This window comes from Condylura cristata, unplaced genomic scaffold, assembly GCF_000260355.1.
Source record: "Condylura cristata isolate star-nosed mole 26May11 unplaced genomic scaffold, ConCri1.0 scaffold00015, whole genome shotgun sequence".
Lineage (NCBI taxonomy): Eukaryota > Metazoa > Chordata > Mammalia > Eulipotyphla > Talpidae > Condylura > Condylura cristata.
This window is the reverse complement of record NW_004567116.1, coordinates 42,681,723-42,695,727: the sequence shown is the minus strand read 5'-3', so window position 1 is coordinate 42,695,727 and position 14,005 is coordinate 42,681,723. Positions and strand designations below refer to the sequence as shown.

Genomic DNA, 14,005 nt, shown 5'->3' with positions numbered 1-14,005 from the left:
TTTTTTTTTTTTTTTCTGAGCAGATAGGATTAGCAGCAAAATTGGAATTTGAGGGCAGAATTTATATAGCTGAAGGCCCAAGGCCAGGGTAAGCCAGGCCTGAGCTAGCGTGGAAGAATCAAGGCTCAAACCCTGGCTGCCTCATAAAGAGGTGTCTATAACTGCCTGTGCTTTAGCTGGTATGAATCAACCTTGCAGGGGAATATAATCCTTTTTTCCTTAAAGATTCTGACCAAAATTTCCAGGTGTGCCCAGAAATACTATTTTATAGGTATTTTTTTTATGGAAATGTTGCAAAGTATTACTTTGGATTATGCAGCTTCCCAGCAAATCCACAGATAGTCCTGAGAAGGAATTAGGGCATCCAGGGATGCAAGCACGAACTGCCTAGGATGCAGGTGGCAGATCCCTGGGTCCTGCGTAAGCTGAGAACAAACTCCAGAACAGAGGGAAGCTGCAGAGCAGATGATGCAGAGCTGGCTGGTAGAAAAGTGGTGGATGTGTGCCATTCTTCCTTTCCCCTGAGCCTAGAGTGGAGAGAATGTGCTTCTCAGGAAATACTGATTATTGTTCATTTTAGCCACGCTTTCTTGAGCTCCAGGCTCACTGCTGCAAATACAATGATGAAAATACACTGTCTGGATGGCTCTCCTGGAGTGCAGAACAGCAGAACCAACAGACATACACAATGAAATGGAATTATGAGAGGAAGCACAGTGGGACCCCAGAGAGGAGGTCAGGGACAGTGTCGCAGAGGAGGCTTGTGGATTATACCTGGGATGGGGGTTAGAGTTTGGAGATAGTCCAGGCAAACACATGACATGAGCAGAATCTTAGATGGATGGAGGACAAGGAGCACTTTGAAAACTATGTGGAAAGGGCTGTGTGAGTTGGGAAGGTGGCCCTGAGCCTTCACCACAGTAACCACAGCACTTACAGCACAATTCCAGGCACACAGTAGGTACTTGGGAAGCATTTGTGAATGTAGAAATAAATGATCGAAAGTAAGAAAGGAGTGAAAGTAAGGGAGGAGGAAGAAAGGAAGATGGGGAGCCAAAGAGGTCACAGATTAACTCCAAGTTGCAGAACAGATTATTGGGAACAGCCTAGAGTTTTAGAGACGTCTCTGGCCAAGATTCTAGCACAGAACCAACACATGAGGATGCTTAGTGGGTATCTGTTGACTCAACGAGATGAGGAGGGAGAGAGGTCCTCACAGATCTTAGACACCACCGGATGTCCTGTGGGTTTGTCCAGGTCACACCTGGCATGCCCTTAAGAGTTAGCACATGTCCTTTGGATAAATGAAGGGGCTGTCATTAGTAGGCTCTTAGAATTGTGTTAGGGTAAGATAGATAAAGCTACATCTCAGGAGCAATGGCCTGGTCACCCCACAGCCCTGGGCTACAACCTCCGTCTCATGGGATTTACAGGCTGGGACAGACTTCCTTTCGGTCTGCTCCGACCCTCTTTTTTTATTGGTAAGAAAACTGAGACTCACAGATGTTCTGTCTTTTCAATTCAACGCAACATAGAAATACCAATTAAAGTCCAAGAGTCCCGAGTTCTGTTTCTTGTGTAGCCACTGACAGGGAGACCTGATCTTCTTCATTGAAACCAGTGCTGTCTAAGATCTTTCAGGTCCTCCCTCCTAGCCCTTCTCGGTGAGTCAACAGATACCCACTAAGCATCACCACGTGTTGGTTCTGTGCTAGGGTCTTAGGAGAAATCTCAGAGAACACTCCCCACAGCTCCACCCAGGCCCGTGAAGAGATCACATCATATCAGCACTTCTCAGATAATATTTAAAATGCTTATATGTCTGCTGTTCCACCAGATGCTACACATCTCAGGGGGCTTTTTTTTTTTTTTCTTGTCCTGTGTTCAATTCTTTCTAGAGCAAGGCAAAGAGTTGATGCATAGATTAATTCATGTATTGATTATTTTTCCTCTGGGCTTAAAGCACCCTGCCCTGGTAAGGGTATCTCCATTCACTGGAGATACTTGTTAGAGACAGTCAGTTAAACAAGTAATTTCACAAAGGTGCGACTCAACACCAATAGAGGACACACAGGGCTTGAGAAGCTCCAAAGACCCCTGATCTATCAGAGTCTAAGGAAGTGTGAGGTAGGAAGTGACCTTCTACTGAGTCTTCAAGGACAAGAAGCAATTACTCAAGGGAAGATGAGGTGACAGAAACTAAGGAAACAGCATGTCCAAAGTGCTTAAGGCACGAAGGAGCCTGGCCCATTTGAGGATCTGCTAGTGATTTCCAAGCATGTCTAATCAACTCTTCACTTCTCCCCACTCCAGAACTTCTGATGGCCAAGCATTAGCCACAACACACAGAGTAGTCAGAGGGGAGTCGAGAACTAAGTTGTCCATGCTGACAAGCACCTGGCAAATAATCCTCCCCCACATACCCGCCTTCATGGCAGTGCTGGGCTGCCAGCTTCTGCCAGAATGGCCCAGTGTGCAGGGCAGACTCTGAAGTCACTCCCCACTCCCCCACCCACACCCCCAGTTGAAGGGAGCCAGCGCTCAAGTAAACCTTGGCCCTCAGTGCCTGTGCACTGAACACCCGCTGGCCTGCCTTCTGGGCTGTGAACGCCGTGAGTCAGCCCTGGTTTCTGCCAGGAAATCCCGTCACAGCTATTTGCACTGTTGGCTTAACTGAAGCTCACCCCTCACAGGGAAGAACCTAAAACCCATTTTAAAAATTTAAACATTTTTTTCTTAAAGATTTATTTATTTATGCATACAGAATTGGGGTACAGGCCCGAGGTACGGGCAGGTGAGAGGATTCACCAGAGACAGAGTGGGGAGCAGAACAGACAGATCAAGGAAAGACATTGCTGAGGGGAGTAGTGGGAGGGTCAGGAGAGGTCTGCCGCACCATGTGGGTCATTTCCCTGGCCACACCTCCATGGCTGCAGATAACTTCATAGTGCTATGCTTTAACCTGTTGGACCACCAAGAAGGGCCCAAAATTTAAACATTTTTCAAGTAAACTTAGAGCTCCTGTCGGCAGCATGTAGGTAAGACGAGTTGGCTGAGAGGTGCAGGGAGGTGAGATCCTGAAAGAGGATGTGAGTCAGGGGGCCTGGTCCGGAGCAAGCTCAGAAACCCAGATGTGACCCAGATGCACATCTGCCAGTGCATATCCCAGATTTCAGGGAGAAAACTAAGGCCAGGATATTCTCAGAGTAGAAGGAAGAAAAGTGGGGAGAGGAGGAGGCAGGCAGGCAATCTAGCAAACTGTACTTGGAAACAAACATCAACTATTATTTAAACATCAAATAATATTAAAGGAAAAAACATCAGGTTTCCGGAGCTCTCCCGAGTCTATCTTGATAGGCTGCTGTTGCTCTGGGGTTAATATGAGGAAATAGCATTCTTAAGCACCCATATTAACCTGTCTGTTGTTCTATGGTCTGTGACAGCTGCATTTTACATCTTAATGGCTAACCATTTATTTCACGCAAAAAAAAAAAAAAAAAAGGCCACTTTTAGTCCATGAAGTGGGTACTCAAGGCCAGAAGCTTTGCCCCAGAAGCAAGTTTTGAGGTAGGAATTCTAAAGAGGCATCAGCAGATTCCACACCATTCACTGGAGGAACCCCCCATTACCCTGAGTGCCGCTCCATTTACCTGGATATCCTCAGGCCACTCCCTGTCCCTGATCCCTTTGGGGTTTTCCTCTCTAAGCTTTTCTCTGGAATGTCATGGACTTTCAGGGGAGACAACTACTCTCTTGGATAAAGGTCAGTCACAGGTACAACCAAGTCATGGATGGGCCCCAAGTACAGGATGAGGCATCAAGAGCTAGGAGGTAGAGGAGGCCGGCCTAGCTGGACCAGCTCAGGAATTAGGAGGGTTGGGAACTGGGCCAGGGAGGAGGGTAAGGAGTGACCTTAATAAGAAAAATGGCTACACTTTATCATTGCAGCCCAGTCTGGCCTTGTTCAAGAGCTTTACAACAACTCTGAGAGGTTGGTCCAATTATCAGCCTTTTTGAAAAAAATGAAGAAGCTGACGGTGGGTGCAGAGATGTGAAGTCACTTAGCCAGGGCATTGCAAAGCATGTTCAGATTTTAACCCCTTGATAGATTCTTGCTAACAAAACTGCATACATGCATTCAGCCAAGAAATCCTATTGTGCACTTACCATGTGCCATGTGCTATGCTGGATTCTGGGGGTATATTGGTGAACAAAACAGACTCAGACTGAGTGACCACTATGTGTGGCCCCAAAAAGACATCCTCTGAGGACATTCTGGTATACCAGACAGAAGAGGGTCCTGCCCAGTTCTAGCTGGAAAGACATTGTTAATCAGATCGTTCAAGTCAAAACATCATTAGTAGTGCCCTGAGACCATGTAGTGAAGGAAGCTGCTCTGGCCTGAAGGGCTAGGGAGGCTTTGCCCAGGAGGTGATTCTAAGGCCAAGCCAAAACCCAACGGGAGCAGAAGTGACTCCCGAATGAGAAAATAGCGTTTGCTCCCAGCTTGTAATGGCCTGAATGGATTGCTTTGCCTGGAGCTCAGGCAATAAGGGGAATACCAGAGGAAGATGCTGGTGGGCCAGAAACCAAGCAGAAATGGAATATTTAGTGAAAGGCAATAGGAAGCTTCAGTATCCTTCCCAGTTTGGCATGGTTTCAAAAGATTTTTCTATGCAAGCAATCCAGTGAGGCAGACAAGTTTGAGGTTCTTTTCACAACCTAACAGATCAGAGTTTCCTTCAAAAGAACTGGACAAGTCCTCACTGCACTTGAGGGTGCAGGTCTTCCTGCCCAGACTCTGCTTGGAGAGGAGAGAAGAGGAAGTGTTGCAGGGGAGCACAGCTCAACAGCAGGAAGGAGTAACCTTGCACCGTCTGGAGAGGAATGCCGAGGGCAAAGGGCCCAGCTCAGAGCCTGGCACGTCACTGATGCTCTGTCAATGTAGTTGCTCATCCTTCAACCCGAAGAAGCATTGCTTTGGTTTGCACACTGCCAGGCTACCATCTCCACATTCCATGGCACTGGTTTTTTCTGGCAGATGTTTCTCTGGCTTTGGCATAGTGTACAAGAATGGACACAGATGGTTGGTGCCCATTGCCCAAGCCAGGATCCCTCTTCCCTAGCTCCACAATGTTCTGCTGGAAGGTGCAAAAGGTGATAGGTATTTATCCAAAAAATATCAAACACTAATTTGCAATGATGTCTGCACAGCCATGTTTATGGCAGAGCTATCAGTAGCCAGAAGGCAGAAGCAACTGAATGCCAAGGACAGATGAGTCAGTGAAGATGCGACATATATACACAGTGGAATATTACTAGACCATGAAGGAAGCATGACATCTTGCCATTTATAATGACATGGATGGAACTTGAGGGATTAAGCTGGGTGAAATAATCAGAAAGGGAATGTCAGATACCCTATAGTTTCTCTAATTTGTGGAGCATAGAGAAGCAAAGTGAACAAACAAAATTAATCCTTAGATTCTGGCTACACTATGGTGGTTACCATAGGGGATGAGGGCATAGAGGAAGCCAACTGGATGGTAGGCAGAAACCAAAGCTTTGGTGGCAGATATGGTGGATATATATGTTGGTCAAGGTGTGAAACTGTACACCTAAAACGTAGGCAATGTAAGTCAGCATTGCCTTAATTAAAAGAAGAATTAATTTTTACTTGAATGAACTAGCCTTTGCTCAGACTCTGTAGAGGGAAACTGGAATAGATAACTTTCTAGGTTTTTTGTTGCCTGGGCCCTTGCTCCCTAGTATAATATTCTTTAGAGTTTGGTCAGAAAAAACCCTTGTGAGAAAGAGCTACTTTGGAAATTTAGTCACTAAAAAGAATCACCAGCATTCACTCACAAAACTCTTCATACATGTTTCTCTTTTGTTATCTTTGTAACTGTTTTTAGTTTTCTCTTTGTTTTCCTCAAGCTGAAAAATTGATTTTCAATTTTGTTTTGCTTTTTTTTTTTATGTAGGCAATATTGTATATGATGCAGTACAGACAGTACAGACTCACACCTCTGCAGGTGTGTGTTCTCACTCCACATCTGCTGCCAAAGCACCCATTATCCTCCACCATAGTCCACAGGACTCTCGTCTTTCCTTTCTCCCCACCACCAACTCCCTCTTGTAGTCTCAACTCGACTGTCAGAATTCTAGAATTCATTTTTATTTGGTGTATTTGTTCTTTTGTTTAGTTTCTATAATCCACATAAAAGTGAAATGATCTTTGTCTTTCTCTTTCTGACTTATTTTGCTTAACATAATCCTCTTTGGTTTCATCCATTTTGTCAGAAAAGGCAAGAGTTCATCTTACCATTTCTTTGTAGCTAAGTAGTATTTCATGTGTGTGTGCGTAAAGATTTACTTATGCATACAGAACTGGGGTACAGGCCAGAGGCTCAGGGGCGGTGAGAGGATTCACCAGAGACAGAGCGGGGAGCAGAACAGGCAGATTGAGGAAGTACACTGCTGAGGGGAGCAGCAGGCAGGTCAGCAGAGGTCAGCTGCACCACGTGGGTCACCTCTGGGGCTGGGGATTGAACGTGCACTAAAGTGGCTGTGGCTGACTTGCAGTGCTGTGTCCTAACCCGTGGCACCATCAGGGAGGGCTTACACCACATCTTAATCCACACATCTGTTTTGGGCATTTACTTTGTCTCCATGTTTTGGCTGTTGTAAGTAGGGCTGCCATGAACATCAGCATGCATGTATCCTTCAAATTAGTGTTTTTGCATTCTTCAGTTACCTTGAAGAGCAATTGCTGGATCATGTGGTAGATCTATGTTTAATATTCCAAGAAACCTCCATAAGCCTGGACAGTCTACATCCCCACTGACTTGTCCAAGAGTTTGTTTCTTCCCACACCCTCACCAGCACTTTCTCACATGGGCCCTTCTCACAGGGTGAGGTGGTATTTTATGGTGGCTCTGATTTGCATTTCCCTGGGATAAGTGATAATGAGCATTTATTCACGTTCTGTTGGCCACATGTATATCTACTTTGGAGAAATGTCTATTTAGCTCCTTTGCCCCCCTTTTTTTTTTTTAAAGATTTATTTATTTGTGCATACAGAACTGGGGTACAGGCCAGAGGCTCAGGGGTGGCGAGAAGCTTCACCAGAGACAGAGTGGGGAGCAGAACAGGCAGATCAACGAAGTACACTGCTGAGGGGAGCAGCGGGCAGGTCAGGAGAGGTCTGCCGCACCATGTGGTCACCTCCGGGGCAGGCGGGAATTGAACTCATGTGGAAGCGGCTTTAGATTCTCAGTGCTGTGCTTTAACCCGCTGCGCCACCAGGGAGAGCCAGCTTTGCCCCTTTTTTAATTGCACTGCTTTCTAGTTGTGGTGGTTTCTTGGTCTCAACCCATTGTCAGACATAAGATGTGCAACTATTTCCTGAACCTCAGTAGAGTGTCTTTTTGTATTAATGATAGTTATTCTCTCTATGCAGAATCTTTTTGAGGTCTTTTCTTGTTCTGTGTCATCCCATTTGCTATTTTGGCTTTAAAAAAAAAAGATTTATTTATTTATGCCTACAGAACTGGGGTACAGGCTAGAGGTGCAGGGCCAGTGAGAGGATTCACCGGAGAAAGAGTAGGGAGCAGAACAGGAGATTAACTGAAATAAACTGCGGAGGGGAGCAACAGACGGGTCAGGAGAGGTCTGCCATGCCACGTGGGTCACCTCCCGGACCCGGGATCGAACTTGTGCTGAAGTGGCCTTAGCTTCGTAGTGCTGTGCTTTAACCTGCTGTGCCACCAGGGAGGGCCAAATTTTGGCTTTTGTTTTCCTTGTTGGAGACATGGGTGAAGCCAAATGTCATGGAATGTCTTGCCCATCTTCTTCTACTTTTTTTTTTTTCCCATTTAACCTCCATTATAATTGTGTAAGGTGGTTATTATTTATCAACATTGGACCACATGTACCAAGACACAATCCAGGCCCTCCCTGACCGAGCCCAGCTGTGTTTTTCTTTGTGGTCCTGGATACTAGCCACAGATTTCTCCCCATCTTTGGTTTCCCTGCTCATTGGAAAAGTGATTTTAGACATCTTCCTGATCACTGGAAGGAAGGATGAACATGGGAACCTCCCCCCCCCGGGGAGTTCTACCCCAGAAGTCATACTTCCCAGGAAGTGGAGTGCTTGGAACTGCATCCCTTCTGTGGCACATCCGCCAGAGAGCAGCAGATGGATACCAGCCAGCAGGACAAGTGTGGCATTGGAAGGGGCCAGAAGCATGTAGCTGGCTCCCAGCCTCTTGTTTTCCCATTCTACAGGAAGGTCGTGTTCATTCAAGCTTTTAAACCAAAAAGAAATTATTGTAATCCATCTGCTAATTACACCATGCCAAAGTTCTAGACACTGTAAATTGCAGCCGTGATAGATCTAGATGAAGTTTCTGGGAGTTTATTTTTAGCCATTCAGAGAGCACTCAGTTTCCTAGAGGCTTCATTCGCAAGTCTAGGAGGGGACTGGGAAAATGTGTCTGTAACACCCTCCTTGCCTTGTGACTTGGATGGGCCATTCACACTCTCCAGGCCTTCTCTGCAAAGGCAGGTGGTTGTGGATGATCCAAAGGTCCTGTTAATCTTCCAAGCTCTAACTCTCATTTCCTGATTATGGAAGATAGAAATTGTCCAAATGTGGGCCTTTTGTCCCTAGCTCATCGTGAAGAATGTCACAAGTCAACACCTGACATGTTTATGAACCATCAAACACAGGAAACATCAGGTTCAGTGGGTACCTGGTCCCAGTGGGGTGGAGAGAAGTGAAAGGATTTTTATATTTATTTAGCACCTACTATGTATATACCACACTGCCAGGTGCTTAATGTTCAAGTGGTCTTTGGATGGCCTTTCCTGGTCAGGCCATCATCATCCCTGCTCAGTCACTCATGGACATCAGTGTGCCAGGAACTGGGCTGCATTCGAAAACATCATGAAGATGAGGTGGGAGCTACTTCTGGCACCCCAGAAGGGGAGGTAGAGGAAAAGAAATGGTGAACCTTTTTTTTTTTTTTTTGAAGTACTATTGTTTTATATCCTTGCTAGTGTTTTGACAGTATAAGATTTACCCCCTTGGATGTGTCTTGAGCTGCAATAATTGCCATAGATGATAAAAATGACAAGGGTCATCAGATCACAGGTACATAATGGGGGGGGGGTCCAGGTTCAACTATGTGAGGTGAATCAGGGAAGGCTTCAAGGATGAAGGGGTATTTGAGACAGGTTTGACTTAGAAATAAGATCTAGAAATGTGGATAGAGAGTGAGTAGAAACACGAGTAATGGAAATTAAACAGACACGGCTAGGTAACCTAGGAAACTGCCCTGACTCAGTCATGCGGGTGGCCCTCCCTGGCCTCTTTGCATTACCAGTGCCTAACACTGCACATTCCTTCCCCACACACAATGATTTCCAGCAAATTGCTTTCAATTTTGACAAAAGTATCATATATTCTCTTCAAACAGTGAGCATATGCAGGGATTTAGAACAAGCGGTCGCCTTCTGCCATGTTTTGATGATTCTTGGGTGGAGAGCTGGCTGCATAGTCAGGCAGATATGCGGGTGTGTGGTTTCACTGACAGTCTCGGCAAGGAGAGCAATGATGCTTGATGTGACGATGGGTAGCTTTATGGAAAGAGGGACTTTGGAGCCAGGCCTTGATAACGCATAGAATTTTCTCAACAGTGGGATAAAGATTTGCCCTTCAGAGGGAAGCAAAATGGAAGCGTGAAATGCACACGTTGCAGAAGAAGAGCAAGTCAGAGAGCTCAGGGTACTGGGAAGGAGGATGAGTAAATGTGGCACAGGTTTAAAATTAGACAGATTGAGGTTAGAATCCCAGCTCTGCCACATAGTAACAGTGATTGTGAGAAATTAAAAATTGTTTCTTGGCATATTTTCTCACTTATAAATTGGAATATTACCTGCCTCAGGTGGTGGTTGTGAAGATGAAGTGAAAGGAAGAAACTGGTAGCACAGTGATTGTCAAATGTTTAATATGCTTAACAGTGGGAGCTTATTTTGTTGAAACAATCCTGATCAAAAGGCCAGGTCAAACCGGAGAAGTTACGAATACACAGAATAAAAAGAATCAATAAACAAGACAGATGAGGTTGAAGGAAAGGAGAAAAATCAGAAGAGCTTGGCGTTGTAGATGCTAAGACAGGAACTGTTCCATAGGAGGGGGTGATCCAGCTGGCGGGTGACCCAGAGCAGCCACTGCAGATGGAGAAGTCTCTGGAATTCGCAGTGACAACATCATTATGATCTTAAAAAGAACATTCTGGGGGTGGAAGCACAGTTCAGTGATTTGTGGGAGATGTGGGAGAAGAGGAAGTGGCGGTCTAGACGGCTGTTTCAGGAATTCCCTCTGAGAAGGAAAATGAACTTGGTTGGGAGGGGAGACAAGGTCATGGGAAGGGCTTTGTTAGATGAGGACTATTTGAACTCAATTAGCACAGTGTTTCTCTGCCTCTCTTAACCCATGCCTCCATTATATAGACAAAAACATCATTCTTGCCCTCAGATTCTGATATATCCTGACACCCATCACCCAACACTCATCTCCAACCTCATTTGGGAAGCACACCTGCCAAAAAGATCTTGTCTGGATTTTCCTCTTGGAATTGTATTTTTAAAACAGTAAGAATTTCATTAGTTGGAATGAAACAGGTAAGAAATCATTTAGGCACTCAGGGTGACAAAGAGGATGGATTGGAGAGACAGCAAGTAAATTACAACTATGCAGGTACAGGAGTGTGGGGTGGGGGGAGGAATAGTCATGAAGGGATCCTGGGGTCCAGGCTTGGAGGACTGAGCCACTAACATACCACCTGGTTAACTATGTGGATCCTCACCTCTACCTGCAGTTTTGTGGGAAGTAAGGAACCCAATGACAGATGTGATCATCCTTTAGAAACTTTCCTATGCTTTATAAGTCAAGGATGTTATTATTAGTATCTCTTTGTCTTATAGTCTTATAAACTCTGTCAGGAAGTGTCATTTTAAGTGGTGGGAGTGATCTTAGGTGTGTTGCTCATGCATCCATTTATAGATAAGGAAATAAGGTGCAGAAAGGTTACAAAAGAACTAGCCCAAGACTTACAACCAACACAGAGAATACACATTTTTACTAAGCATACCTGGAACATTCACAATTGACTACATTCTGGGCTATAGACTGTGTCTCAGTAAATTTCAAGGAATCTGTATCCTACAGACCACCTTTTCTTAAAACAGTATACAATGCAGCTAAACATCAATAACAAAAAAAAAAAAACTTTTAAAAAGCCACATATTGAGAAAGATTTACAAAAACACTTTTAACTAACTCATGGGTTAAAGAAGAAGTGGCTGTAGAAATTATAAAATACTTATAAATGAATAACAGAAATGTTAAGTATCAAAGTGGTGGAAGAAAGCCAAGACAGCACTTAAGGGAAATTTATGACCTTAAATGTTTGCATGGGGGAAAGGGTTGAAAATGAACAAATGGGCTATGGATCCAATTTAAGAATAATAGTAAGCATAAATAAATGTGCTAACCAAAGATCGTGCAGCTGTAAGTTTCAAAGCCAGGGTTTGGACAGAGAGAGGACTGGCTCCAGAGCCTTCACTCTCTCACTCCACCACTGGCCATTCTTTCTACTATTTCCCACAAGGTACCCAGTGCCTAGAAATTCTGTTTCTTCTGAAGAATCAGAGATGAGCTTATCTGGTAACTCGCTGCATCAAAGGTTAATAATAAATATCCTTCATTTATTTATCTGTCCTTTTACTCATCCATTCATTGAATATTTATTAAGCGTTTGCTATGTGCCACGCTCTGTGATCACTGCCTTACTTGCCTTTCTTCTGAGTGTTCAAAAACCAGTCTTTGGCCTGGGGCCAAACCGTGCTGTGCTGCTGCCCACTCTCCCCAACCCCTCCCAGGCTGCCTGGATCTTCTTGTCAGAACAGCATCCTCATCAAAAAAGACTGATTTCTCTCTTTGTCTCTTTCAACAGGTAGACTGAAATTACCATGTGTCCAAATTAAAATTGCATACTTCAAGGATTATTTGAAGGACTATTCTTAGACCTATTTAAGAAGACTTAAAGAAAAAGTGAGTTGATTTTTTTATTTTTTACACTTCAAAGCATATTCATGCATTAAGATGATGTTATGGGTGCTTTTCCCCCTCCATCTCTTAAGTATGTGTTAATAAGTAGACGTTATATCCATTTATTATATAATTTTTTGCCTTAAGAACAATAAGCAGGCCGCACAGGAAAATTCTTAGACTTTCCTGTAAGATTTTTAGTACATTTCAAAGGCTTATGGAATTAGAGATGAAAGGGTGTTAGAGGCAATGGACCACTGGATAGAGAGAGGACCGGTAGGTAAGTAGATAGACAGACAGACAGTCAGACAGACAGGTAGATAGATAGGTAGAAAGAAAAAAGACTGTTACAGAAATAGAAATAAGGATTGATAATTGGCTTGTGCTTAGAAACCTCTAGAGACTCATGAGGAATTTGGTATCTCCATAATCTAGATTTGAAATCTATTCTTTGTGGCATCTTGCCAAGTCTCTTTCTTCTTTCCTACACAGTCCTAGAAATGGTAGTAGATGAAGACATAGCCCTCCTTGAGATCATTTCTTGTGCTTTGTTTTTCTAATAATGCCTCATCTTTTGGTTTTAATAGCAGTTTCTAACCTTGTCACTTCTTTCCAATAAAGTGGATGTCTTCTTAAAAAGCTACACCAGTAAGGAACATAGACAGGGCTTTCCCTCCTCATGTCCTTTGTCTTAGGAGATCCATGAGAACCAGAGAATGATTAACCCAAGGTGTGAGGCTAGGCTCCAGTTTGGGTTCTGTTCTTGCTGTACTCTTAGAAATCTTATCTCTCAGCAGATTTTCATCTCTCTGAGCTCATTGTAACCAAGGAGGGAAAGCTAAGATTGTCCTTTGAATGCAACTCACATCTCTGCGGGGGGCCTTGACCTGCAAGGCCGGGGAGTCGGGCCCCAGGTCCGGCGAACAAAAGAAACAGTCACACGTGTGTAGCAGAACAAAGAGAGAGAGAGAGTTTATTTTGTTTTTATCTGGTTTATATAAAATACAAGAGGTGGGGGATGCAGAAGTCGGGAAGGGAGAAAGCCAATGGACACTAGACATGTAGCAGTGTTTGATAACATGGTTCTTGCGAGGGACAAAAATGGGCGAGAATGGAGCAGTGTTTTGATAATAAGTGGGTGAGAAAAGAAAGAGGAGAAGGAAAAGGTGGGGGCAGGGAGTTCTTCCCACATGCCTTTTACAACCCGGATGTTTTTCTCTATCCGGACTCCATTTCACCTTTTTATGACTGCTGACAGACGCCAGATGCCGGCCTCGGTCCCCAACACATCTCTATTTTACTCAGAGCAAAAAAGTTGCTGCTTCCTAGTGTCTCAGGCACTGGAGTGGGTCAGGACTTCAGATCATTGGGGCCTGGGTCCAATCCTAGTTCTGTCACTTGTTGACTGTGTAGCTGTCGGCTGTCACTTCTCTCTAAGCCATTTTGTCCCTTGTGTTTGAAGAAGAGATGTTACTATATGCGGCAAAGGATTTGTGTAAGATGGACTGGGATGTGTATATGGTGGAGTTGGTGCCTGACATGTAAAAAGAATTCTATCAGTGGTTGTCCCTGAGAGTGTTAAAGTGTGATGCATCGCCTTAATTGTCCCTGGAGAAGACAAAAGGTGGTAAAGACTCTAAAAAGAAAAAAGAAAGAGAGAAGATGTGGTTCTGCTTTGTAGGAGAGAAGTATCCATATCATAAACTCTTGTACAATCACCAGCCCAACTCTGGAAAGTTCATGAAGTTAAAACTCTTCTCAGAGTCAGACAAGGGAAGATTGGTTGCTATAGAAACATACATCCCAAAGGGAAATTTTCAGGTGAATCTGAAGCGCTGCACAAATTCTGCCCATCCAATATCCTCAGTCCTGGATGTAAGAACAGAT

General features: G+C 44.3%; 1 protein-coding gene across 1 annotated transcript in view; it reads left to right on the top strand.

Moving 5' to 3' along the window:
- TENM4 (teneurin transmembrane protein 4) overlaps nucleotides 1-14,005 on the top strand; it is a 511,167-nt gene that overhangs the window by 57,115 nt on the left and 440,047 nt on the right. The window contains exon 2 of the mRNA XM_004683244.2: nucleotides 12,024-12,121. The gene's annotated coding sequence lies outside the window, so the exon portion shown is untranslated. The remainder of the gene's footprint in view (nucleotides 1-12,023; nucleotides 12,122-14,005) is intronic.